The sequence below is a fragment of the Leopardus geoffroyi genome, chromosome D4, assembly GCF_018350155.1.
Source record: "Leopardus geoffroyi isolate Oge1 chromosome D4, O.geoffroyi_Oge1_pat1.0, whole genome shotgun sequence".
Taxonomy (NCBI): domain Eukaryota; kingdom Metazoa; phylum Chordata; class Mammalia; order Carnivora; family Felidae; genus Leopardus; species Leopardus geoffroyi.
In genome coordinates, this window is record NC_059342.1 from 3579602 (window position 1) to 3607252 (window position 27651).

Sequence of the window (27651 nt, forward strand, 5' to 3'; positions counted from 1 at the left end):
TTGCTTTCTGTCCTCTAGAAGAGGTTGAATACATTTGGCATCATTTATTCCTTTAATTTTTAGTACAATTCACAAGTAAGACTATCTAGGCCTGAAGTTTTATTTTTCTTGGGTAAAGGTTTTCAATTATTGATTCCATTTATTTCATAAATATAGGACGAGTCAGAGTTCTTATGTGTCTTGTGTTAATTTGGGCAGCTTAGATTTTCTAGGTAGTAGTCTATTTTTATCTACCTTTTCAAGTTCATTGGTATAGAGTTTGCATAAGACCCTCTTATTCTCTCTGACATGTAGGCGGGGTCTATAGCCATATCCAAGTTTTTATTCCTTTATTGGTGACTTGTGCGTTTCTTTTCTTTCTTTCCAAAAATCAGTCTTGCCCCCTTTTGACTTTTGACTTTATTGATTCCAGTGTGTGTGTGTGTGTGTGTGTGTGTGTGTGTGTGGTTATTTCTCTTTCCTCCCTTCTATTACCTGCTGGTCTAATCTGATTTTCTCCTTATAACTTTTTGAGATAAATATCAAGTTCCTTGATTTTCAAGTTTTCTTCTTTTTCAACATACGCATCTGTACAGCGTTGGCTGTAGATCACAAGATTTATGATGCCGTCTCCTTATCATGACATCTTTCTGTTCGCTGCACCTGCGGCTTCTGGAGCACACGTCTCTCCCGGTGTGCTGATTCCAGCCCCGGCTACGGCGAGAGCTGGCGAGCCGACAGATGCCGCCCCTCCCCCTCGCCTATGAGCCATGTTGCTGTCTGTGTTCTGCCCAGATGTCCCCAGATCCTCTAGAGATCGCTTGGTCTGTACACAGATCCGGTCCCCAAGTCCAGGCCTCAAGCCCACTCAATCCACAGCCAGTTGTGGCTGGTGTGTGAGTATCTCAGCCTCCTTCCTTTTTGCTGGAGGAGCTAGAAGGCGTTCTCTGTGCGTGGGCGAAGCAGATGTTTCACTCTGTTGACTTTCCCAGCCTCCCTTCTGAATTGTCCCAGTCTGTCACTTCTTCCTGGGACCCCTCCCAAATAAACTGTATATACCATGCTTTGTCTTCAGCTCTAGATTTTCAGTATTTTAGAGTAGAACTATGGCCTTACTTAATATCCAAACATAAAAGAATTTATTACTTTTTTTTTAATTGGCTTCTAGCTTGATTTTACTGTGGTCAGAGAAAATTCCTTCTAAGATTGCTAACGGAAGCCATATTTAGGATTTCCCTATTCAACAATACATAGAATTAATATTTTTAAAAACACGTAATGGAGCTGATGTGGTATGTGGTGGTATTTTTTTTAAGTTTATTTATTTTGAGGGAGAGAGAGAGAGAGAGAGTGAGCAGGGGAGGAGCAGAGAGAGGGGGAGGGAGAGAGAATCTCAAGTAGGTTCTGTGCTGTCAGCATAGAGCTAGACATGGGGCTCAAACTCGGCAACTGTGAGATCACAACCTGAGCTGAAACCAAGAGCTGGACGCTTAACTGACTGAGCCCCCCAGACGCCCCAGTGGTGGCATTTTTAGTGGATGGAGGAAAGGGATTACGGGTGAAAATAGTCAGGGGCAGCTTCTCTCTTGGACACTTTGTCATTTTGGTCCTCAAATGGGTCCCGCCACCTTTGCAGGCTCCGAGGTGCCTCTCACCCCCAAGAGGCCCTCACCTTTCGAAGGCTACATAAAGTGGGGACAGAGAAGGCTGTGTGCAAGGATGTTTTCATGCAAGCCTTCCTCTGGAGGGTTCTGGAACCCAGCCACGGTTCAGCCACATTCACTGTCAAATTTACCGTCAACAACGCCAGTGGGCATCAGTCTGGGATGTCCTATGTCCACGTCCCTAAAAGAGCCTAGTGTGGCTCCTGGTGGCTTCACTAGGCAGCTGGAGGCAGGGAGGACTGGAAACCTCACTTTTTCAGAGCAGAATGAAAATGCGGGAATAAAAGTACTAACACATCGTGTGTTTCCATTTCTTCCACGGTGTCTCTCTTGACTTAACCACTGCAGTTTTCAATTTTGGATTTAACGTCACGCTAAGTAAAGAAAAGTTACAATTAAAAAAAAATTTTTTTATGTTTATTTACTTTTGACAGAGAGAGAGAGAGAGAGAGAGAGAGAGACAGAGCATGAACAGGGGAGGGGCAGAGAGCGGGAGACACAGAATCCGAAACAGGTTCCAGGCTCTGAGCTGTCAGCACAGAGCCCGACGCGGGGCTCGAGCTCACAAACCGTGAGATCATGACCTGAGCTGAAGTCGGACGCTCAACCGACTAAGCCATCCAGGCGCCCTGAAGTTACAATTTTAAGTTATTTGTATGGATTCTGCCATTCCTAACGCTCTGCGTTAGATAAGACGTGCCAGCGTCCCCTGGAAACACGAGAGCCTTCCACTTCTGTCCAGAACCGCCGGAATCGCGCTTGCACGCTGAGCTTGCACACGTGCACCTGACTCTGACCCGGGTGGTGGGCCTGGTGTGCCCACGGTCAGCCCGCCCGTGGCTTCCGAAGCCACTGTTTTGGGTCGCTCTGTCCTTCCCTCTCCTTCTGTGTGTCCTTTGCAGAGTAAGCGGTTGGCTAAGAGGGAGGAGGTAACAGATAAGAAGTTGCAGAAAGGGGCGCCTCGGCTGACCGCGATCCCTGGAAAGCCACCGCCGCCTTCCTGCACTCGAGGCAAGTTCTGGTTGGACCAGAGCATGTGTCGGCTTTCCCCCTTTACTCCGTGTAGACCGAACACGCTTAGCTTTATTCACTTTGCGTGTCTCTGAACTCTACCCATGCTGGGTCCACGGGAGCTCTGCCCCCACGAGCAGCTCCAGCGTCCCACGGACTTTGCTTACAAAACCCAAGTTCAAAGATGAGTTACCGGGGGTGTCGAGATGCTGTGGCAGAGCGTCAAGCCAAGGCCGGGGCTCTTCTGAGTGCGGGGCCCTCTGTGAACATGCAGGTCTCCTCCCTGACTGTGGATGAAAGAATCCGCATGGGGCGGCTTCAACAGAGTAACGCGGAGTCATGATCCCGGTCCACGTTTGCCTGGGCCCCGCTGCACTCCCCCCACAAGGCAGGGGCCCCTTCCTTGTTCCTGTGGACAGGAGACTGGGCTTCACGGAGCAAGGACAAGGAGCTTGGGTGGAGAGGGGTGAGCTTTCATTTAATTTGTTTTACTTTTTCCCTCTGCGGTGGCTATAAGATATCCTTGACAATGACCTCACTGCTCAGGCCGAGAAGGCCTTTGATTTCTTTGCAAGCCTCAAGGAGGTTGTGGGCCGGGCCCGGCTACGCTGGGACGCTCACTCTGCCCCGGGCCTGGACACAGCCTCTCTCCTGCCAGTGAGGGGGAGGGCCGGAGCTCCCACCAGGGAGCGAGACATCAGACACCCCCGGCGGTCACCTGCTCCTTCAGAGGCGGTCAGGCTGGAAAGGAACTAAGTGTTCTTCCGCCACGCTTCGTGCACGGGGCCCACGTCAGTGGCTGGCCCCTCGCTCCCTCGCCCCACCCCATCCGCAGGTGCCCTCTGTTGCCGCGCCCTTCTCGGCCCTTCCCTCCCGGCCCCTGGTTTTGGCATGGATCACCCCCGCCCCCTCCCCGACATTCACCCTCCCGATTCTCCTTCTCCAAATGCTTCCTGACAGGTGCACACTCTTCAAACTTCCGCCCTTGGCTCTCATGTCCTAGCCACCTGCATAAACTGCAGGTATAAATACAAACCACTTCTTGGCTAGAGATCTGAGATCACGTGCAGCACTAATTGGAAAAGAGCCTTCCAAAAATACCTACTGGCGTTGACACTCAGTGGTAAGGCTTCCAACCCTGAACTCCCTCAAGTCACTTAATTTCTCTGGGCTCTCATTGTCTTACCGCCAGGCTGAGATGTGTGCTTATAGCTAGAGATCTTCATCTAGATGAGGATATGCGTATCAGTTTGCCCACGTACTAGTAGTTGGAAGGATTGTTTCTGAGGGTTCCATCATGATAAAAGCCTACACTGCTCTAGACGCCTGGTTTTCGCAGAGGAGAAGGCAGCTGTGCCTAGGATTTCTGTAGGTGGATAACGTGGAAAGGTATTCCTGTTAAAGGAATGGCCCGTGGCAAGCCCCAGAAACCTGAGAGGGGGCTGTGAGGTGGGCCGTAGGGATGAAGGAGGACCATTCTGCAACAGGAGACAGAGACTCCGTCCTGCTAGGGACCCCCCCCCCTCCCCAGCACCCCCCATGGTGAGGAATCTGTTATTTGAATGGATAAGCCAACAAGATCCAACGATATTCAGCCTATTAGAGACTCACTTTAGCTCTGAAGATGCACCGGGAAGGAAGGGTGTGGAAAAAGAGACTAAAAGCAAATGGTAACCAACCAACCAACCAACCAACGGACCAAACAAACAAAACAAGCCAACAGGGTAGCGATACTTACGGCAGACAAAACAGACTTTAGGCGAAAAACGCTAAAAAGAGACAAAGAAGGTCCTCATCTAAAGATAAAGGGACCAGTCCACCAGACCTAACAAGTAAGAACAGCCAGGGACTTCACACAGGAGCACATCACACATAAAGCAAGTAGGGACAGAACCAAAGGAAGCTCAGGCTTTATGTCCAGTGTCACAAAGCACTTGAGGATTCGTCAGCGGTGGACGGGTTTGGAAAGACTGGTGTTGGAACGCAGACTTGGTCTCTGGAAGGGACTCAGAGAGCTCAGAAGAAAACCCTGCAGGCGTCGGGGAGATCAGAGATGGTCAGGTGCCTCCGCGGAAAGATCGCCGCGATCCTCCAGAATCAGCTAATACTTGCTGAGGTCGGGGCAGACTTGCGGCGGCCAGTGGGGAGCATGGGGTGCTGATGCTGGGGTGCGGGGAGCCCGTGGTCCTGGAAGAAAACGTGGAGGGAATCCAGTGTCAAATTAAGGAAGCCGTATCGATGTTAGTTATTTGAACAGATTGTGTAATCTGCATAAATACGACCATAGAATTCTGCTTAAAATAATCGGAAATTTAATGTCTTTGAACGTGGTATTGTCTTTTCTTCCCCTCTGCTCTGCCTCCCCCTTCTGGGTTTTGTTTTGAACGGTTTTATTTTCCATGAAAAACTTATTAGAATCTAAGTGCAATTTCTCCCACATCCACTAGGGGGAAGCAAAGTACGCAATTCTATTTTTTCCACCTGCAACTTCGGGTTTTCAATAAAAATCGGGTGCTTCCTTTAAACACCTACATTATCCAATGGCAAAAGTGAAAGATATATATTTTGGGAAATATAAAAAAAATTATAACAAGAAACTGTAATCAAATTGCAATCCTTATGCTACATCTGTGGCTTTTAAGTTGTTTAAGTTGATGTGTAAATCTGTTTTGCTCTTAATTGGGATTACGCTGCAAATTCTGTTTAGTTTCGGGATTTATTTCACTTACCACTGTATCATAAACATCTTCCCACATCGTTCTTCAATTTTTTTTCTTTTAACTGAAAAACCGTAACAGTTGCATATTGTCTGTATGTTTATATCTTTCTATAGTGTAGCAAAATGCATTACAAGAAAGCCAGTGTAAGCAGCCATAGCCATGCATATTCGCCCCCATCTCTGGTCCTTCCACGGGTGTATTTGCAGAGTTTAAATTCTGTGGTTTAAAGGAACGGACATTTTGAAGGCCCTTGACTTACACAGTTACCTGCGTCTGGCTTACCTAGTGCTACTCACACCTGTATCTGCCCAGGCTACCACAGCGTCCCCTTGGCCAATTTGACATGGGTGTTCTTTTTCATGTTAAAAAAGTATTATTCTTGGGGCGCCTGGGTGGCGAGGTCAGTTAAACCTCTGACCCACGGGGTGCCTGGGTGGCTCAGTCGGGGAAGCGTCCGACTTCAGCTCAGGTCAAGACCTCACGGTTTGTGGGTTCGAGCCCCGCGTCGGGCTCTGTGCTGACAGCCCAGAGCCTGGAGCCTGCTTCGGATTCTGTGTCTCCCTCGCTCTCTGGCCTCCCAACCACTCGCACACTCTGTCTCTCTCTCTGTCTCAAAAATAAATAAACATTAAAAAAAAAAACCTCTCTGACTCTTTGTCTCAGGTCATGATCTCACAGTTTGTGAGTTCAAGCCCCACATCAGGCTCAGTGCTGGTGGTACAGAGTCTGCTTGGGATTCTCTCCTTCTCTCGGCCCCTCCCCTGCTTGTGCACGCTCTCTCTCTATCTCTCTCTCTCTCTAAATAAATAAATAAGCCTAAAAAATTTTTTTTATAAGTGTTATTCTCATGTTTTCACTTCCAAAGGTGTAATGCTAAATTGGGTTGGTCAAATCCCCAGAGGGGGGCTGATGTGTATAATCAAAATGAATTTTTCTTGCTTATGGTTCATTCAATATCATCAACTTGAATGCTAAAAAAAATATAGTAAAAAATGTAATGGTCAGCAGATGGCACCCTAGAATTAAAATAAAGGCAAATGAAAAGAAATGGGACTATTTTTCTTGCCACAGTTTCTAAGAAAGGACTGGTTTTGAGGTAAATATTCTGTAAGGAAGGGTTGTTTAGCATGAACAAAACAAATACTCGAAGTTATGAAAATGCAGCATTCAGGGGCTTAGCAGGAATCTTTGTGAGTCTAGGAAGTTGATAATGTCCTTGGGGCACCTGGGCAGCTCCATCGGTGAAGCCGACTTCAGCTCGGGTCATGACCTCACGGTTCGTGGGTTCGAGCCCCACGTCAGGCTCTAGGCTGACAGCTGAGAGTCTGGAACCTGCTTCGGATTCTGTGTCTCCCTCTCTCTCTCTGTCCATCCCCCACTCACACTCTGTCTTCCTCTGTCTCAAAAATAAATAAACATTAAAAAAAAATTTTTTTTTAAGTGGTCATTGGAGCGCCTGGGGGCTCAGTGGGTTTAGCTTCTGACTCTTGATTTTGGCTCAGGTCACGTCCTCCCAGCCCGTGCTGGGGTTTGGGTTCTCCTGTCAGCTGAGTTCTGAAAGACCGTATCGTTATTCGGACACGTCCTGGGCACGCACCGAGCGGGAGCCAGTCTAGGGCCAGTGTGGTGGTCAGTCCCGTCACTGAGTCTCAAAGTCTTTGTGTTACTATTGGATCTGAGCCACACACGTGCAGCCTCTGGGTGTGAGGCTAATGAAAAGTCCACCAACAACTTTACAGCATCTCTTTCTCACGCTACCTTCTTTCCTCAGTCCTTCTAGTACCTTCTAGTACTTTCTGGTACTTTCTGAATTTTTCTCTGTATTTTTATCCCTGGCCAGACAGCTGGGGCTGTAGTCACAGCACTCTGTCATGCACAGTCTACATCTGCTTCTGTGTCCGGGTGCCCATGTTCAGGCATCGGGATGCCCTGACTTCAAGCTGGGGACATTAGAGGAGAAATGGAAATTCTCCCATTTCTTTTCTCCCATCAGCTTGGTGGTACTCTAAGTTTTGGTCTTCTTTTCCAGTCTGCCAGCTACCATTATTTAGTTAGTTAGCTGTATGTTGTATTGTGGTTAAAAAAAATACATAACATTAAATTAACCATCTTAGCCATTACTACGTTCATTATGAAAGTCGGTAGTGTTCAGTATATTTCACATCTTGGGGCAACCGACTTCAGAACCGTTTTCATCTTGCAAAACATAAACTCTTAGTCATTAACCATGAGCTCTCCCTTCCCCCAGCCCCAGCCCCCGGTAGCCATCATTTTGCCTCTCTGAGTCTGACTGCTTTGGATACTTCCTATAAGAGGGATCATACAGTATTTGTCTTTTTGTGACATGCATAGCATAATGTTCTCAAGGTTCATGTGTGTGTTGGGATTTCCTTCTTTCTGAAGGCTCTATAATATTCTATTTTATGTATATGCCATATTTAGTTTATCTGCTAATCAATCAATAGACATCTAGATGGCGCCCACCTCTTGGTTATCGTGAATCATGCTGCAATAAACCAATGTACAAATAATTCTTCGGGATCCTGCTTTGACTTCTCTTGATATGTACCTAGAAGTGACATTGCTGGAGGAAATGAAAGGGCTGTTACGCCCTTTGTTTATATGTCTCCCTGGAAATACATTCTTACGACAATAAAAATAACTAGCCCTGGGCTATTGTAGAATTTGTACATTGGGGATGGTATGCATTAAGTCTTCCAGCTTATGGTAGAAGTACGTTTTTATGACTATATACTAAGTGAATGGAGAAAGTTTCAATTTGACTCAGTTATTTATAAAGTGTAACTTATGATTGGTAATCCTCTGTAAGATACTACTTTTTATGAGGTGAATCGACCTAGAAAGAATTCGTTCTTCCCTCAGCGTGACACTTAATAACATGGTTAGCAATAAAACTCTCCCCAAGTCTTTTGGGTGTAACTCACAAAGCCAAGTACATGTCGTAAAATTCAAGTAGATTAGAGGCAACTTCTATTTTATCGAGTATACTATGTATTGGGAATTGATTTATGGCGTGCAACTGACCATGACGGTGGTTCATCCAGTGAAGTTTATGAAGAGTTGTCCTCTTTTCTTGGCAAAATGCACGCATCCACCATAACTGCCATTTTGAAGGAACAGATTTTACTTGGAATTTATGAACAAAAGAGTCTCATTTCACCATGAAGGATTTGTCTTTTTTCTAAATACTGCCTAAAGCTCTTACGAATTGCTTATTGTGCTCACACGTTCACATCTGCCTATTTCTGTGCATTGTCATGCAGCTACAGGGACGCTTCCAGAAAGAAGGCGGTAGGTTCTTGGCTCTGCGGTAGGTTTTGCGGTACGTTCTTGGAGTAACGGCCATGTGAGTAAACGTATATCTTGGGAGAAAATGGAACCACATATGTGAAACTAGTCTTGTTCTAGAATACCCAGGACATTTGTTTTCCTTAGAGATAATGCTTGTAAACCAGGTTATTTCCTTTACCATTCAAAATGGCATAGGTTTTAACTTTTAGGGTCAATCTGTATTTTTATCAAATTACTATGTGAAAATGGTCTACAAAGTTAAAAAGTGCAGTCAGGGGGCGCCTGGGTGGCGCGGTCGGTTAAGCGTCCGACTTCAGCCAGGTCACGATGTCGCGGTCCGTGAGTTCGAGCCCCGCGTCGGGCTCTGGGCTGATGGCTCAGAGCCTGGAGCCTGTTTCCGATTCTGTGTCTCCCTCTCTCTCTCTGCCCCTCTCCCGTTCATGCTCTGTCTCTCTCTGTCCCAAAAATAAATAAACGTTGAAAAAGAAAATTAAAAAAAAAAAAAAGAAAAAGAAAAAAAAGAAAAAAGTGCAATCAGTTTTATAGTAGGAAACCATAATGTCCTGCCCCAGTCCTGACTGCCTCTCCCCAGAGAAAACTGCTTTCAACCATTTCACTGTTTACTTTTATTACTTTGAAATAACACACATTAACTATTTCTTCCTGGATTTTCCCCCTTCATTATATTTTCACTTCTGTTGGCTGCTTTTAAAACCGTGCTTAAATATTATATATATGTGTGTGTAAAATATGCTTAACAAAACTTACCATTTTAACCCTTGTTCAGTGGTTAAACATTTTGAGAACGGTAGCATTAAGTGTATTCATGGTGTTACGTACATCGCCACCATCCATCTCCAGAACATTTTTCTCCTTCTAAAATTTGTACCCGGAGTCCTTCATTTTTTTTTTTAAGTTTATTTATTTATTTTTGAGAGGGAGGGGAAAGAGTGGCAGAGACAGAGGGAGAGAGAGAATCCCAAGCAGGTTCCACACTGTCAGCGCAGAGCCCGATGCGGGGTTCAAACTCACAGACCGTGAGATCGTGCGCTAAGCCGAAATCAAGAGACACTTAACTGACTGAGTCATCCAGGTGTCCCCCCCATATTCCTCGAGTTTTAAATGTAACCATCATCTATCTATCTATTTATTTATTTATTCTTTTTTTTTTTTTTTATGTGGAAGATGAAAATCAGAAGGAAACTCTTCCCTTGCTGCCTGGGCAGGAGTCACATGAAGAAAGAAAAGCCTTGGAAGGTGAAGACTTGTAGGACCCTGCTCTCAGACACTGACCCCTGCACCTGTGTGGGCCCCAGCTTCGTCCCCTTATCACATCCTCCTGACCTACGTACCGTGCCCCACGTAAGCCCACACCCACGGCCCCACCCTCTTCTCTCAGCCTGACAAATCTTTTATAAACTTAAAGCAATGCCTGGGGCGCCCGGGTGGCTCAGTTGGTTAAGCATCTGACTTCATCTCAGGTCACGATTCACGGTTCGTGAGATCGAGCCCCAAGTCGGGCTCTGCACTGACAGTGTGGAGCCTGCTCAGGATTCTCTCTCCCCCTCTATCTCTGCCTCTCCCCTGCTCGCATGCTCTCTCTCTCTCTCTCAGAAATAAATAAACATTTCTTAAGAAGTTAAATGAATATCAGACGTTCACTTGGTTATCCTGACGCCAATATCGTTCTCTGTCTCGCCATTATGTTTACATATTCCTTCTCACCCAACACTGCATTTTTCTTGTGTTCCTTTATTTGGTTGCTGTGGGAGCTCATTACAAAGGCTTTCAGTTTTCTGGACTTCGTATCGTCCTCTCCTCTTGAGTCAGGGCCAGCCCTTGACCAAGAAGGGGGTCGGAGTGACGCTCTGGGTCTCCTGAGGCTGGGCCATAAGGAATCTTCCAGCTTTCACCTGAGTCCCTTGACACCCGCTCTGGGCAAAGCTGACGCTGTGGTGTGAGGAAGTCAGCGTGTGGAGCAGCTGTGTGGACAGGAAGAGGTGCCCGGCCACCCTCGGGCTGCTCCACTCCCAGCCAGGCGCAGGTGTATGGGGGGGAAATGGAGTCGTGTAAGGCCATCCCCTGAGGCTTCCGGTGACTCCGGTCTCAGCCACCACCTGATGGTAACCACGTGCGAGGGCCCCAGGTGAGCCCTGCTGAGCCTGGTTGGCCCACGAAACCTTGGGTGACAGCAGCCAGTTATGTACAGCCATGAAGTTTTGGGGTTTACCACATGGCCGTAGCTACTGGAAACACGGGGTCCTTCAGTCCCGAGGCGTCCATCATTCTCAAACCCTCCGACCGAATGGGAACGTTCCTTCAAGTCGAGTCAAGAACGTGAGCAGTCAGGCGATCTTTCCCTTGGAGACATGCCTTTGGAAGCCTCTGCTCCCTCCTCCGGCTTCACTGGCTTGGGCCCGATTCACACATGGAATCCTGGGCATTGTTTTGTTCTGATCCTGGGGTTTCTCCTTTCTGCTCTCCTACAGCGGATCCTGGTTCCTGACCCGTGTCTTTATCTTTCTTTTTTCAGGAATACAACATCTTCTGTCTATCTTCCAAGTGTCAGTTACGGTTAATTTGGATTTTTCTTTTGCTCCCTGCCATCTCTCCCTTCTTGTTGAGTTTTCCATTTTGTCTTTTTCCTATTTGTCTTTGTTCCTATTTTTTTTTTTTTTAACATATGCTTTGTAGGAGGTTCCCTTAACTCTGGTTACTCTTATGTATTGGTTTCTATTTTTTTTTTTAATTTTTTTTTTCAACGTTTATTTATTTTTTTGGGGACAGAGAGAGACAGAGCATGAACGGGGGAGGGGCAGAGAGAGAGGGAGACACAGAATCGGAAACAGGCTCCAGGCTCCGAGCCATCAGCCCAGAGCCCGACCAGGGCCCGAACTCACGGACCGCGAGATCGTGACCTGGCTGAAGTCGGACGCTTAACCGACTGAGCCACCCAGGCGCCCCAGTATTGGTTTCTATTTAAAAGGAAAGCACTAGGGACGCCTGGGTGGCTCAGTCAGTTGAGCGTCCGATTTCGGCTCAGGTCATGATCTCACAGTTCGTGAGTTCGAACCCCACGTCAAGCTCTGTGCTGACAGCTCGGAGCCTGGAGCCTGCTTCAGATCCTGTGTCTCCCTCTCTCTCTGCCCCTTCCCCACTCATGCTCTGTCTCTCTCTGTCTCTCAAAAATGAATAACCATTAAAAAAAAAAAGAGGAAGGCACTAAAATATTGATTGTTGACTTCGTGTGTGTTTATTGGTTTGCCAACTGACGAGCTCCAGGGCGCAGGGGTCACGGGGCAGGCCGGACGCTTTCATCTACAAGGGTTTGTGTTTGAGCTGCTAGATCACATTTCTGCGTGTGCCTGTGTTGGGACAGGGGATCAAAGTGGCGACAAGTCCGGCCACCAGCATCCTAGAAATGCAGGGGACCAGAAGCTAAGGAAGATGATATGATGCTTCCAACTAAAATTCTAAGAAGAAAATGGTAGTAAGAAGCATTCTGATCCCACAGATGTGAAAATGTACGTGTTAGTGTTGACAGAAGACAGAAATTTCCATCTTCAGTGCCTGGCTTGTCTATAGCCTCAGAAGTTCTGTGACCAGGACTCCTCCAGCTCAGTTCCTTTTGAGGATAAACAGATCTTTCCAACCAATCATCCTGTGTTTTACCACTCTTCTCAGCTTCTCTTTTGGACATAGTGGGGACCCTGATTCCTGAGCTCTTCCGGGTATGGCTTGCTCCTGAGGGTTCCACGTGCGGGCTGTGGTATCAGCCTTCCCCCTCCTCTGCCCACTATCTGTCTCCTAAAGTCTTCTAGTTTTCCACCAAATTCTCCCCTGTTCTCTGTGTCCTCACGGTTTTATGTTCTTGTATCCATTACGATCATTTCAGAGGGTTCTCAGGAACAGAGATACAAGGTGCATCAAACACCTTCCTTAGGCCAGAAGATTCAGCCGGATTTAAAGCAATTCATGCTTATAAAATTACCAAGAGCAAAGTCCAAAGACCAATTAAAAACTAGGGTCATGTTAACTCACATGTGAACTCATTTCACAAAACTGATTTCCCCTGATATGTAAAGAACTTCTGCAAATAAATACAAATGAAACTATTGGATTTTAAATGTAAGAAAAGATAGTCTAATTCATAGTGAGAAGAATGAGATGATCTTAGCTGGTTTGGAAAGACAGAGAAGTTATATCACACACTGGGTTGATGATGCATGGACAAGAGGTGTTTTCTAGCCTTCCTCAAGAGGGGAAGGCTGGAATGGAGTCTAGGGAAAGCAATTAGGAAAAGATGGTCAAATTCAACATATACACATCCTTTGACTCAACACTTCCCTTTTGAGGAAACCATCCTACGTCTCTAATTGAATATGTGTCACATAGTTGAGATTTGAAATTAATGTTAGCAAAAAATTGGAGACACCACCACGGAACTGGCTTAGTAAACAATACTATATCCATACAGTAGAATATTAAGCCAGCCTCAAAATGAGAAGTCTGTTTATTGAATCGATGTGGGAGATATTCAGGCCATATTTCTAAGAGAGAACAGGGAGGTACCAAACTGAGTATATTGTGTTCCTGTTCGCCTATAAAAGAAAAAAGAAACTCACAAGAAACGAGAAAGGACTGCTTGGCCGTTCTTGGCACCCAAAGGTTCAGATTTCCAGGATTCATTCTTCTCCCACACCTGACATAATGCCATAAGGACATGGCAAGGAAAAGGCTGACTTTGTTGGGACGACGTCTTTCTCAATTCTTTGGTGGGCCGGAGAAGGAAAGGGGTCCTGGCTAACACAGTGACATACTCCTGTACTTGGAAGGAGAGTGAGCCATGGAGGCTGACTGACTTAGTGACAATAGTCCGGTGCAGATAAAAACTATTAAGACACTCTTCAGATATAATGGCAGAGTTTTTAGAAACATAGTGGCTAATCCTTAAATGAAAATGAAAAAAAAAAAAAATAACACTTGGAAAATAATTACTTTGATGAATCAGCAAAGTGGTATGATTTCCCCCTATGATCAATACACACTGATACGGAGTCAAAGTTGGGAAGGGCATCCTGGACCCAGGAAGGTCTCCCGCCTATTGGGCTGGGTCAAGGGACCATTAAAGTAAACTTCCCAGCAGAGGGGAGGGAGATTCCAGTTCCAGGCTTTGTTCCCGGTTCCCTGACAGCAAACTTCAGGACGGGGCTGTGGACTCTCAGAGACACGTTTAACTTCGCCAAGTCAGACAACAAATGTACTGAGAACCGTGTGTGCCCAGCCCTGGGCCGTGGACCAGATGACATTGGCCATGAAACTACCCACACAGAGCTTCTTTCCACCTGACCCTGGGATTTTAGGAAAAGGAAAAATGATAACATGATTAAAAAATGTCTAGTCTCATGACCCGGATGTAGTTTCATTATGTTATTCTTAGACCGTCGATCTCTTTCTTAAAAAAAAAAAAAAAAATTAGCCTTAAAATTATTTTTCCTCTGTGTGAAAAAGGCAAAAATTTAGCTGAGAAGAAGTCCAGATTTCTCGACCTAACATTATACACGTACTGGATTTCAAGTTCTGCTTGGAAGATGCACATACTTTGGGAGTTCTCCAGGCTCCCAAAGCAACCTGACCTGCCCAGGTCTATGCAGCGTGTGTGAGCGGAGATCCGACCTGAAGTGCCAGCCGGCAGGTTGCTCTCTTAAAGGCTCACCTGGACGTTCCAGATGGCTGATAAATCACACAGGGGTGGGTTAATTCGAAAGGTTCAATCTTGGCTAATTGCCTGTAAGACTTTCTTTCACAGAGAAATGCCTTCAAAGGGGAAGGGAAGAGTCTAAAATCTGATCCTAAGACGGAAATCATAAAACCAGACAGGTTTTTATAGGACTGTCCCTATTGGAGCCCAAATGTTGACCGCTTCTGCAAAATGAATGGTTTTCCTTGCTATTTTCTTCCCAGCTAATGGATATGAGGATCCCCTTAGAAACGTGTCCCACACAGACCTTGAGAGGCTTGCGTCTCTTATGACGTAGAATGTGGAATGAAGACACGTCAGTGCGCCCTCATCTATACTTGGGGGATTCAGCATGGCCATGGGGCTGGCTTCCAGAGTCCCTGGCTCCACGGAGAGGGGGCGGCACGCAAAGGTGGGTTGGTGGCATTTTCTTGCCTTTTCTATGTAACTCTTTTAAACACGTACTCTTAAGGGAAGCTTGCAAAGATGGTCGTTAAGTTCCTAGAAGAAATGTGATAGTATTTACACATACCATGTTTGAGTTTTATCAACAAGAACGTTTGCCTGGGGGCGAATTCCTCGGCCCAGTGGACAGCAATCCGACTGTTTCCAGGACGCAAGGATGTTGATGCAGTCGGCAGCATGGGCTGTTATTTCTCTCTGGAATCCTCGACAACACAAAGAAAGTGAACAGAGCCTGCATTCAACATCATCAGACCGAGATCCTGTGAACCCAGTGGCATGCTCAACCCGGTTCATGACTTCGGGTTTGCAGTGCGTCTTATCCCACGTTGGCTGGATGTGGCAGGGCTGGCTGGCTGGACGGCAAGGAAGACCAAGTGAAATACGCCACGGATGTAAAATCACTTCATTACGTACATCACCTCCTTCTAATTTATTTTCCTGTCACCTGTCCTTGTTGACCAGACGCTCCAAGCTAATGCTGTTTCTATGAAAGCTAAGGCTTCATTAGAACACCTCTTTTTGGATGATCAGAATAGGGCTTTCCCCCCAAGCACTGAGGCTCACCTCCCCAGGAAGCCTTGGAGTGGCTATGTCTGCATCTGGAGGTGGCAGTGTTTCCAAACTCTGAGCCCCCATGTAGGACGCAATGACTGCATGGCTTATCGTGAACGCCCAACGTCTAGTCCAGTTATATAGCACCAAAGAGAGTTCTAACACCCAGTGACTGAGGATAGCGCATAACTCTCTTTCTGCCTCGAATGCTCTTAGGCATTGTTATGTGATTGTGTACAGTATTCTGTCCTTGGCAACCCGGGCCAACATTTCCTTTGTTAATCCTCTCGGCTCCCAGACGTAGCTCTGCGCCCAACATTTGTTCTTACAAACTGTTCCTTCTGGGCTATTTCCCCTATTCTAGTACATAAACCTTTTCACAGGTTGAACATGATTGTTAAGGAAACAATATGCTCGAGGAGTTATTTAATACAATATTTGATTTTAGCCAAACTCACTGATGAGAAGTACGCTTGAAATCCCCATTATAAATAATGATTATCTAAGTTGGTGAGATTGTGTTCCTGCAATTACTAAATGGAAGGTGCTTATCATAGACTAGAAAATAGTCTTGCTCAGGAAGAGGGAAACCAAATTACATTACGGTGAATGCTCCCAGAGTGCTGGGGACGGTTCCAGCTACATCATTTCCTGTTCTGAGTAAGTATTGTCTGGACCAGGGTGCAGCTGGAAGGTGGCCCAAGCCCAAAGACAGATGACCATAGTGTAATTTCCACGACATACAAAACCTGGTAAAACAAAACAAAACAAAACAAAACGGACACAACAAACCAGTAGAAGAAACAAAGACTTAAACATGCTCAATCAACACACGGATAAAGACTTGACCATACTCATGGCCAATGAAACACGAATGAAATCCATCATGAGACATCATCTTTCATTTACAAATTTGGCCAAGATTTAAAGGTATGCTAACTCTTAGGGCTGATGGAGTTTCAGTGAAACGTGTGATCTGTGGTGGGTGGAAAATAACACAACCATTACGTAGCACAATTTGACAGCATGCATACAACTCGACGTGGACGTACTCGAGTTCAGCAGTTCCATTTATAATCGTGTGACTCACTCAATGCCAGTGTGCAAGATTGCGTACCCACTGTTCACAGGAATAAAATAATGGAAACAAACTACGACTGTATCGCTAAAGGGTTATTAAATTTGTGATGGGGAGCATCCCCTATAGAATCTACTCTCGATCTCACTGCAAAATACATCAGGGGCCCGGCCACTGCCGGTCCCCTCTACCACCATCTCGATACCCAAGTCTGGTCCACAGGATGGCTCGCCCAGTTGGCCTTCCTGGTTCTACTTTTGTGAACTTGAACTATATCACCTGACCCCAAAACAACAATCCACACTTACTGGGATGAAAAAGTGTAGGTTCACTGCGGAGTGTCAGTTCTAGACCTTCTTCTACAAAGCTTCTACCTTCTTCCCTCCTGTCTCTTCCCTTCTCGGGATCTTAAAGGGCACACAAAGAGTCTGTTACACAAAACATGTACAATATTAACTCCCCACTGAGTTGTTTTTTATGCTATTTTTAAAGAGGGTGAAGTCAATTGCATGCTGCCATGGATACTTCTATAGGAAAAAATAAGACTGTAAACCATGAGTGTGACTTGAGTCCTATTTTTGGAAAAACTTACCTTAAAGTCCGAGTCCTGAAACATGGAGCTGGGGTCGGGGAGAAGGACATCCACTGCCGTTGGTTTCCTGGGGTTGGTTTGGGACTTTTCTGGTTGTGTAAAGATGGGCATCCATCGCAGGTGAGGCCAGATGGGAGAAGCAGCCCCAGCTGGGGTTGCCGTGGTCCCAGAGCAGCCATGAACTCTGGTCTGCCTTGCTGTGGCCACCGGTTCATTCTCCGGCACAGTTGTGTGTCATGTGCACAGAGCGTGTTCTGTTGGTGATGGAGTTGGGTGCAGAGGGGCCGGGTGCAGGGACACTCCCAGGAATATGGCCGCTCCCGTGTGGAGACCCTAAGCCACAGATAACTTCTCTGATTATCTATACATGCAAGAAGGATCTGGCATCTCTTCTGTGTGTGTATTTTTTGACTTATTTTATTTTGACTTCGTGAACTCAGCTACTATTTAACATAAAACAGTTGGGGGTTGTAAAAGTATATGGTGTGCTCATCTTCCATTAAACAAATGCTACTAAAAAAATAAACTTCCGTTTTCTCATGTGCGTAAAAGCAATCTGGCTCCAGGCCTCTCCTCCATCTGTCCTGCTCTCATCCGCCATCCACCCTGCTCTTTGTACAGCGGTCACGTGGGCCTCGTGGGTCACTCCCCGCCAGCCTTACCACGCCACATGCACAGTGCCTCGTGCTCTTCACGTTTGAACGCCGAGAAAGACCCAGCCCACCCTGCTCCCTCGTGGATCCCCCCTCACTACCTTTGGCAGAAAGGAGCTCTCCTTGTACGGTCTTATCCAAACGGACTTTATGTTAACCAACAGGCCTGCTTCTTGCAATATGGGATGCGTGTTCTCTATGCTCTTCGAGAGTCTGGAGAAATGTATTTTGTTCAACATATTCACCGTGCACGGCACCTAACCCAATGCCTGGCACGTAGCTCTTCTGGCACGAGGGTGTTGGGGACACGGACCCGACAGTGTCAGGACGACCTTTATCAATACATCATCTAGACACACGAGAACATGGATGTGGATGACAGCTGGCGGCCGGAGGAGTCCTCACTTTGGCAACTCTGGGTAGACTTCCAAGTCCTAAAAGGAATCGCCTTTATTTTACCCAATAGCCAGAAACCAAACGGACATCCCTGTGGGACTGCTGAGGCGCGTCCAGCACAAGGTCAACAGCCAATTGGATATCAAGCCAAGAGTGGCACCTAAGCGTGGCTCAGGTGTTTGCAGACTCAAGGGTGGCTGGAGACCGCCTCTCCTGCAGGCCCCTGGAGGGTCTGCTTGGGGCAGGTCAGGATAGAATCCTGGGAACTTGCACATGAATGAGTTTCTCGGTTGATTCTGCCGCCAGTCAAAGCTGAAACACATCCTGAGAGACTCGGCAACTCTTGGTGGCCTTGAAGACCACCGTTCTTTGCACTTGGGAGGTCTGCTGCCCAGGTTGGGGCCTCTGCCCGGGACCAGCTCAGCTCTCTGCGGTGAGCGATCACAGGTGGCCTCCATGAGCGTCCCTCTCACCCCAAGTAAGAGGGCTCAGCCTCCCCCGGCCCAAAGGCCACCTACAGGCCATCGGTACACAGGTCATCTGGGAGAGAAGGGGCTGAACCATGTCTGTCTTTTCCCTCTGTTTTCCACCTCCTGGCAAGTAGGCCCTGCCTCCCGAGTCCTGTAATAACTCCTGACTTAGTCATGTTGAGGCCTGGTCTGCTTCTGTATCTAGATCCACGGTGTCCTCCAGTCCTAACACGCCTCCCCAGACACCCAGAAATAGGACTCATAGACTTGCCCTCAGAACCAGCCCCCGCCCGCCCCACGTAGTCGCAGCCTCCAACAGCACAAGTGGCTGGTGAGCCTCAGTCAACAGCCCCCTCCAGCCTCGCAGCCACCGCACAGGCCTGCTTTGCGGTGGAGTGCCACGACCGTGTTCCTAGAACTTGGGGGTAGCAAAAGAGATATGCGAACAAACCGGAATGGAATGGCACTCGCTCAACCTCTGGGGAAATCCGCACTACATAAATGGCCAAGGTATTGGCCCAACAAGGGGGAGACACTGGCCACGGTCTTGTGGGACGCTCCTTAGCGGAAACCGAGTTGGCAGAAAGACCTAAAAGCAAATGCATGCCCCCCCCTCCCCGCCCTCCCGGGGACAAAGTGCTATAACCAGACATCCGCAGAGAGGCGCTGAGAAATGTCTGCGTTACTCAGCGCTTGGTTTCATCTAATGAACGGGCAAAGAGTAGCAGGATTCCAAGGGGAGGACGGGCAGGGAGAGGAGTAGTTTTGTTGATACTTATCTATTTGTTTTTCCGGTAGAACGAACTGTGTTTTGTTTCTCTTTCAGTGCCTGTATACTTTTCCTCAAAGTGTAAAATAACACGGCTGTGCTGCGGGCAGCGTAGACATGGGGGTGCCCCGGAGCTCAGCGCATCCGCAGCCATCCCAGGAAGCTCCTTGGGAACCATCCAGCGAGCCCCTTCTTGTGTCACCTGCCGGTTAAACGAGCCCAGAGGCGCACGCGGCAAAGGAGTTGGTGTATGATGGCGAGCCGCGTTCGTTAACCAAGGCTCACCCGGAGATAGACCAATATCCAGTCTATTCAACTTACGTTATCCATAAAATGGCGCATTCCCACAATCCGGGATTGGCCATGCAAATCCACCTCCAGACCAATCTCTCCCATGCCCTCTGAACAGTTGAACGGATTTAAGTGGCCCATACCAGACAGGAAATAGCTACGGTTTCCTGTTTGGCTCAGAGTGCACCTCCTCCTAAACACGGTAGGGCCAACATCTGCTTCCTTCTGTTTCCAGGCACCTGCCTCGATCCTTTTATTAAAATGCTTTCATGTCTAACTAATTCTCCTCTGTTTACTGTTCCCTTTCTTCTATTGCGACTGGCGGGCATGCAGATGTGCCATCTAGTGCCACCTGCCAGGTGATTGCGATGCACGATTCGTAAAGGGATGCTTGATCACATCCAAGGGCTAATTGGCAGTGAGAGCTGCTGGAAATCGCAGGAGAAGGGAATCATTGATTGTGCTGTAATCTTACTGGAATTGGAGGCAGGAGCTTTAAATCACCCAGAAATGGAGGAGCTGTCTTTTGTGTGACACCTCTGGGCTCATACGAGCTCCACTCTGTGCGGACGTGCAGCTGCTGAAGTAGGAGTGCGGCTGGAGTGAGGCCCTCGCCATCTCTTTATCAAAGCTGATTTGCATGATACAAATTGTCCTACGTTTTTGGTTCATCTTCTACTATTTTCTAGAGGGCCCAGTACAGAAATGCCACATCCGTGTTCCACGGAAACCCACTTCATTGTTAATCATTTCATTTTGATTTTGCGACGACACCGGCAAAAGTTGTGTGTTTACGCTCTTGGTGAGTAAAGCGGAATGAGTATGGATAGAAAGCTTTTTATGATAAATTATGTGGAATAATTTTTTGTAAAAGCATTTTAAAAGGGAAATGTTTGTTTACAAAAGAAACAGGAGTTAGTTAACTCAAAGGCTCCCTTCCTTTGACTCCCTTTTGCCCAAGACACCCCCCAACTCAAGCGCCCTCTTTTGAGGGGCGCCTGGGTGGCTCAGTCGGTTGGGTGTCTGACTTTAGCTCGGATCATGATCTCACGAATTGTGAGTTCAGGCCCCACATCGGGCTCTGTGCTGATAGCTCAGAGTGGATCCTGCTTCAGAATCTGTGTCTCCCTCTTTCTCTGCCCTTCCCCGCTCTCTCTCTCTCTCTCAAAACAAACATTAAATTTTTTTTCGAATATAGAATATCCTCTATTTATGAAAGGAAGGAGCCATAAAGCATTCCTGTTGATCTGTTATGCCCTCCAGGAATTTTAGGAATGTGCTGTAAGGATGGAATAATCAGACAGTGGAGTTCTGGTAAAAAGAGCTCCTCTTTTTTTTTTTTTTTAAGAGACGTGTGTTTTTTTGTTAGGAGCTTAGAATTTAAACTACTACGGATTATCAGCTGCTTCTACATTTACAAGCTGAAATGCACGCACACTGAACATCTGTGAATAATTCGGTACCGCTATAAACCTGCAAAAAAACCAAGTATTGTCTCGTTACATCAATTTCGGATATTTGCTGTAATCAATGTTTTTATTAACTTCTCATGCTTAAAAGTCATTGATTTCTCTTGAAGGAGTTTCGGGCATCATTAAAATCAGGGAGAGTTCATTTTACAAAGTAAATTTGCAAAGAGCCCTGTGTAGAACGCCCAAAGCCAGTTCAGGGCACAGATTTTGTCACCTTTGGTGTGTTTACCCGTGTTCTCTGGTTTCAGAAGGAGGAAAACATCCCATTGGTTCCCTGCACCTCGTGTTCACCAAACAGGAAGTTTCACTTCCTAATTCCAGCCTACCCATGGGGGTTGGAGTGCGGAAAGAGCATTTTCATTATTAGGACTTCACAAGTTACATTTTCTAATTCATTTAACAGCTACGTTGGCATACAACCGGCACACAATAAAGTGTGCATATTTGAAGAGTATAATTTGATTAGCTTTGACATATGTATGCGCCTGTGAAAACAGTAGCACGATCCAAATACTGAAGATATCGGTCATGAAAAGTTCCCTGCGGCTTCTTCCTAATCCCTCCATCCTGTGACCCCCCACCCAGCCCCGGGGGCCACCAATCGCCTGTTTTGTCACTACACCTCATTGCGCATTCACTGAGATTTTATGCACACAGAGCCACGTTCTGTGTATTACTGTTTTGCCTGACTGCCTTCTCTCTGCATATTTGAGATTCATTTATGTTGATCGGGAATGTTAGCCCTCTAACTTTGTTCTTTTCCAAAATTGTTCTGGTGATGCTCTGCCTTTTCCCTTTTTATGGATTTTAGAATCAAGTGGTCAATTTCTATGGAAAGCTCACTAGGATTTTGGTAGGGATTGTGTTGCATATAGGGTTACAATTAGAGAGAATGGGCATGTGAACAATACTGGCTCTTTTTGCCTGTGGACATGTGTATCTCCCATTCATTCGTGTCATCTTCTTTTTAATGTTTATTTATTTATTGAGAGAGAGAGAGAGAGAGAGAGAGAGAGAGAATGAGTGGGGGAGAGGCAGAGAGAGATAGAATCCCAAGCAGGTTCCCTGCTGTCAGTGCCGGGCTTGACCTCGTGAAGTGTGCGATCATGAGCTGAGCCAAAATCAAGAGTCCGATGCTTTAACTGACTGAGCTGCCCAGGCACCTGGCATTTTACTTTTTTAGGCTGCTCTAAGTGGTATTGCCTTTTTTTTTTTTAATTCAGTTTCCATTTGTTATAGTTACAGAGATGACATTTTTTCTGTATATTGATCCGGTATCCTACAACCTTGCTAAAGAAAATTGTCAGTTCAAGAAGCTTCATTGTTGATTCATTCCATCAGGTTTTCTACGTGGATGTCAATGATCACACCATCCTTATTTGTAATAACTAAAAGTTGAAGTAATCCAGACGTCTTTCGGTGGGGGAGAGGTGAACCTGTGACACATGCATGTCATGGGATATTAGACAGCAATCAGAAGGGAGGAACCATTGACAGAAACAACACCCTGGGTGAATCCCCCCAGTGAATTATACTGAGCAGAAAAAGCCAATCCCAAAAGGCTACGTACTGTGTGATTCCGAAATGAGAAAATATGTAACGTTCTGAAATGAGAAAGATACAGAAATGGAGAACAGATTAGTGTCTGCCAAAGATTGAGAGGGTGGGGGGTGAGGGGGTAAGAGGCAAGTGGATGTGAATGGAAAAATGCAACGTAGAGAATCCCGGTGGCGATGGAAACATTCTGTATGTTGACTGTATCAGTGCCAGTAATCTGGTTTGGTATTATTGAACCATAGTTTTGGAAGATTTTGCTATAATTTGCTGTATAAACGGTGTTTATTTCTGGACTCTCTTCTGTTCTGTTCGTCTCTAGGTCTTTCTTTACGCCATGATTTATCACTATTCTGATTATTACAATTTGGTAGTATGTTCAGAAATCAAGAACCGTGAGGCTTCCCACTTGGCTCTTGTTTTCCAAGACTATTTGGCTATTCGGGATCCCTTGCGAGTCTTTATACATTGTAGGATGTTTGTTTTTATCTCAACTTTGCTGAATCTGTTTGTTAGCCCTTACAGATATTTTTAGGAAACTTCAGAGTTCTCCATAGATGAGACAGTGTCATCGCTGAACAGAGATAATTTGGCTTTTTAATTTTCAATCTGGATGCTTTTTATTTCTTTTTCTTGACTAATTGCTGTGGCTAGGACTTCCAATACTGTCTTGAATAGAAGTGGTAAGAGGGAGTATCCTTGACTTATTTCCGATCTTAGAGGAAAAGCTCTCAGGCTTTCACCACTAGAGCAAGATGTTAGCTGTGAGCCTTTCATATATGGCTTTTTTATTTTACTTTTTTTTTTTTTTTTGGAATATGAAATATTTTTATTGAGCTTTTTTATGTATGTCTGTGACCTGTAATCTCAGGAAATCTCAAATGCCTTTGATTCCGCTTTAAGAAATTTGGCCTTTTCTTTGTTTTTGGTTGTTTTTTTTTTTTATGGCTTTTTTATTTTAACGTCGTGATTGTTTTTTTCTATCCTAGCTTTGAGTGTTGTTTTTTTTTTTTTTTATGAAAGAATGTTGAGATTTTTTCCAGTGCTTTTTCCCGCATCAGTTGAGATGATCCTATAGTTTTTTTTATAATGTTTATTTATTTTTGAGAGAGAGAAAGACAGAGCGTGAGCAGGGAGGGGCAGAGAGAGAGGGAGACAGAATCCAAATTATATATGCATATATAATGCCCTGTTCTCAAAATCCTATAATCTCTTTCTCCACCTGGTGTCTATCTTTGGTACTGCAGTTTCTCTGGTTCAGCTCAGGGCTACCTTCATTCTCCAAGGACCCCAACCTGGCATCTCAATGATACCTCTGTTCCCTTCAGCACAGCAAGTCCAGCGAGGTGGCAACCAGTTCCTGTGTCAGGGCCCAAATGTCCCAAACACTGATGGGTATTCCATTGTATTTTCATCCTGAGAGAAAGCCGGGTGTTTAGAGCTTTCTCCCAACTGCGCTTTGTTATTCTGGAAAGTAGAAGAGACCGGGGTGGGCAAAGGAATGGACGTTCTCACTCACTTCTTTGCTATGTGTTCGCCTGGAGCGCTTTAACCACTTGTGCGGTGTCTGAAGCTCTCACAAACATCATGTCGTCCCTACGTTGCTTTCAAGTTACTATGGTAACAGGACAACGAGGGCCTGGGACTTGCTGTTCTGCCATGTTGATGACGTCAACCTACACTGTTGTGTTTTTGGAATGTTTGTATCACTTTGCATTTATTCTGATCACTCACGATGAGACTGAGTTTTGCTCTCTTATTTTATAAATTCTGATAGGTTGGTTTTTTCTTTTTTAAATTGCACTGCATAGATTTCATTTTCTACACTTAGGAAAGCTGTATATTCTATTTGTATTTTTCTGATAGTGTCTCTAACTTAGATGCATTTTTCCCCCAGTAACTTCAACGTTTATTTATTTTTGGGACAGAGAGAGACAGAACATGAACGGGGGAGGGTCAGAGAGAGAGGGAGACACAGAATCAGAAAAAGGCTTCAGGCTCTGAGCCATCAGCCCAGAGCCCGACGCGGGGCTCGAACTCACGGACCGCGAGATCGTGACCTGGCTGAAGTCGGATGCTTAACCGACTGCGCCACCCAGGCGCCCCTCCCCCAGTAACTTCAAAAGCTTATAAATATCTAGAGTTTCACCCTGAATGGAAAGATTACTTCATTATGCTCATACCTCTTTCTTCTCCCTACTACTCACCAGACTACTATTATGCTATTTTTTAAAATTTTAGTTCTGGGTGTATTTTTGATTTTAAGGTGACCATCCTGTTTAGAAGTCATCTACAAACTTGTTTGATTATAAATACCTGTCAATTAAAAACTCACAGTCATTAATTTAGAAAATATATATTAATGTTTCCTATACATACCATACCTAGAAATAAACCGTTCACAAAATACTAGAAATAAAAATCAGGTTATATCTATAGATGATGAAATGTTTTTCTTTCTAAATTCAGTGGTTTCTTGGGCCGCCTGGGTGGCTCAGTCGGTTAAGCAACTGACTTCGGCTCAGGTCATGATCTCGCGGTTCGGGAGTTCAAGCCCCGCGTCGGGATCTGTGCTGACAGCTCAGAGCCTGGAGCCTGCTTCGGATTCTGTGTCTCCCTCTTTCTTTGGCCCTTCCCCTCCCCCTCTTCTCAAAAAATAAACATTAAACATTTTTTTTTTTAATTCAATGGTTTCTCTCCTGCCACCCCAAGATGTACAGGGTCCATTTTGGAAAGTTCAGCAAACTTCCCCAGGTTATTCGTGGATCACTTTCTTAATTATATGATTCATATCTCATTGCTTCTTTGAAAATGTATTCATCAGTTTCCTGGAATATTTGGTTTTTAAAAAATGTTTATTTATTTATTTTTGAAAGCGAGTGAGCACAAGTAGGGTTGGGGCAGAGAGAGAGGGAGACACAGAATCCGAAGCAGGCTCCAGGCTCTGAGCTGTCAGCACAGAGCCCAACGGCGAGGCTCGAACCCACGAACCCTGAGATCAGGACCTGAGCCGAATTCGGACCCTTACCTGACTGAGCCCCCCCAGGCGCCCCTTTTAAGAAGGTTTTCAATGACAGTTTCAACTGTAGGTTCCCACCCCTTTTAGTCTGCATGACTGAAAATGTTTTATTCTACGTCCAAATTTAGCCGGTAGCTTCACTGGATAATAAACTATGTGTTTAAGGTTCTTTTATTTAGAAAGAAATGAACTCTGTTTGCTTTTTGCATGTCATATTGCTGCTGAGAAGTTTGATGTCAACCTGAATTTTTATTTTCTTTTTTCTTTTTCCGTGTCTCAGGAAGCTTTCTGAACAGGATATTTCTCAGTGACAAAGTCATGCATTGGGGGCAAGTCTGACATCAGGCGTTCCTTTCATGGATCGTGCCTTTGGCGTTGGATCTCAGGCACTCTTGGACTTGTTCTAGATCCTGAAGGTTTTCTTCCATATTTTCTCTAAAATTTTATAGCTTCATATTTTACATTTCAATCTGTGGTCCATTTGCAGCGTTTTCGTTTTTTGTTATTTTGTGGTCTTGTTTTGTTTTGTTTTGTTTTTGTATAAAATGTGAGAATAAAGTTGAGTTTCTTTTTCTTTTTTTTTTTTTTTTTTTTTTTTTTTTTTTGCCTATATGATGTCTCAGTACCGCAGCACCATTTGCTGAAAGGTTCTTTCCCCCAAATTGTTTTTGCACCATTTTCAAAAATCACGTAGCGGGGCACCCGGGTGGCTCGGTCATTTAAGCGTCTGACTTTGGCTCAGGTCACGATCCCTCGGTTCATGGGTTTGAGCCTCGCCTCGGGGCCAATGCTGTCAGTGTAGAGCTGGTTTCAGATCCTCTGTCACTCTCTCTCTCTCTCTCTGCCCCTCCCCCGTTTACTCTTTCTCAAAAATACATGAAAATTAAAAAACAAACAAACACAAAACAAAAATCACATGGGCATATTTGTGTGAGTGTATTTACAGACCCTCTACGACATTCTATTGAACTCTGTGTCTTTGTTCACCCACACCACACCATCTCGATGCCTATAGCAACGTTACACATCTTGAAACTGCATAGACTGATTCATCCCAGTCTATGCAGAAGAATTCCTGTATTCTTCTTTTTCAAAATTCTTTTAGCTATTTTAGTTCCTTTAACCATTAACAACATTCCTTTAGCTATTCTAGTTTCTGTACAAATTTTAGAATAGTATTGCCTGTGTCTGCAAAGACGCCTTGCTGAGATTTTAAGAAGCATTGCATGAAACTCGCGTATCAATTTGGGGGAGAATTAGCATCTTTACTATGTTGTATGTTCCAAAATAGAAGCATGTTCTGTGTCTCCCTTTATCTAGATCTTCTTGATTTCTGTAATCAGCATTGTTTTCTTGTTTAGATTTTTTTTGTTTAAAAAAGTTTTTAGCTTTATAACTGAGTACTTTTATTGTTTAATGATGGCAATTAGTTTGTGTTTCTTTTTAAAACTTTTTTAAAAATTTTATTGTAATAAGAGGGGGGGAGAGAGAGAGAGAGGGCTGGGGAGAGCGGTGAGGGTTAAAGAAAGAGAATCTCAAGCAGGCCCCACATTCAGTGCAGAGCCGGACAAGGGACTCGATCCCACCACCTGGGGTCATGACCTGAGCTGAAATCAAGAGTCGGACGCTCAACTGACCGAACCACCCAGACGCCTCAAAGTATTGTGTTTCTAACTTCAGCGCCTACATGTTTACTGCTAGCACATAGAAATTGTTTGATTTTTATCTTGAATCCTGAGATCTTCACGATCTCGTAGTCCATAGGAGTTATTCCCTAGGATTTTCCTGGAGACAATCGGGTCATTGCAAATAAGGACAGCTTTATTCTTCTAGATGTGTGTGCCTTTTTCTGTTTTGCGTTGCCTGGTGTCTTTGGAGCAGACTGATCGTTGTCTCAAAATGTTCTCTTTTGCC

The 27651-nt window shown here is 45.4% G+C and overlaps 1 long non-coding RNA gene across 3 annotated transcripts; it reads left to right on the plus strand.

Annotated features, from left to right (window-relative positions):
* The first annotated feature begins 18828 nt into the window (after positions 1-18828).
* Positions 18829-26048, plus strand: LOC123592831. 3 transcript variants are annotated; one of them, XR_006709958.1, is made up of 3 exons: positions 18829-19142; positions 20026-20494; positions 26018-26048. It is a non-coding gene; the product is annotated as an uncharacterized LOC123592831 (long non-coding RNA). The 3 variants fall into 3 exon arrangements; XR_006709957.1 differs by having other exon boundaries at positions 18842-19142; positions 20382-20494; XR_006709956.1 differs by lacking the exon at positions 18829-19142 and having other exon boundaries at positions 19542-20494.
* Positions 26049-27651: the final 1603 nt, after the last annotated feature.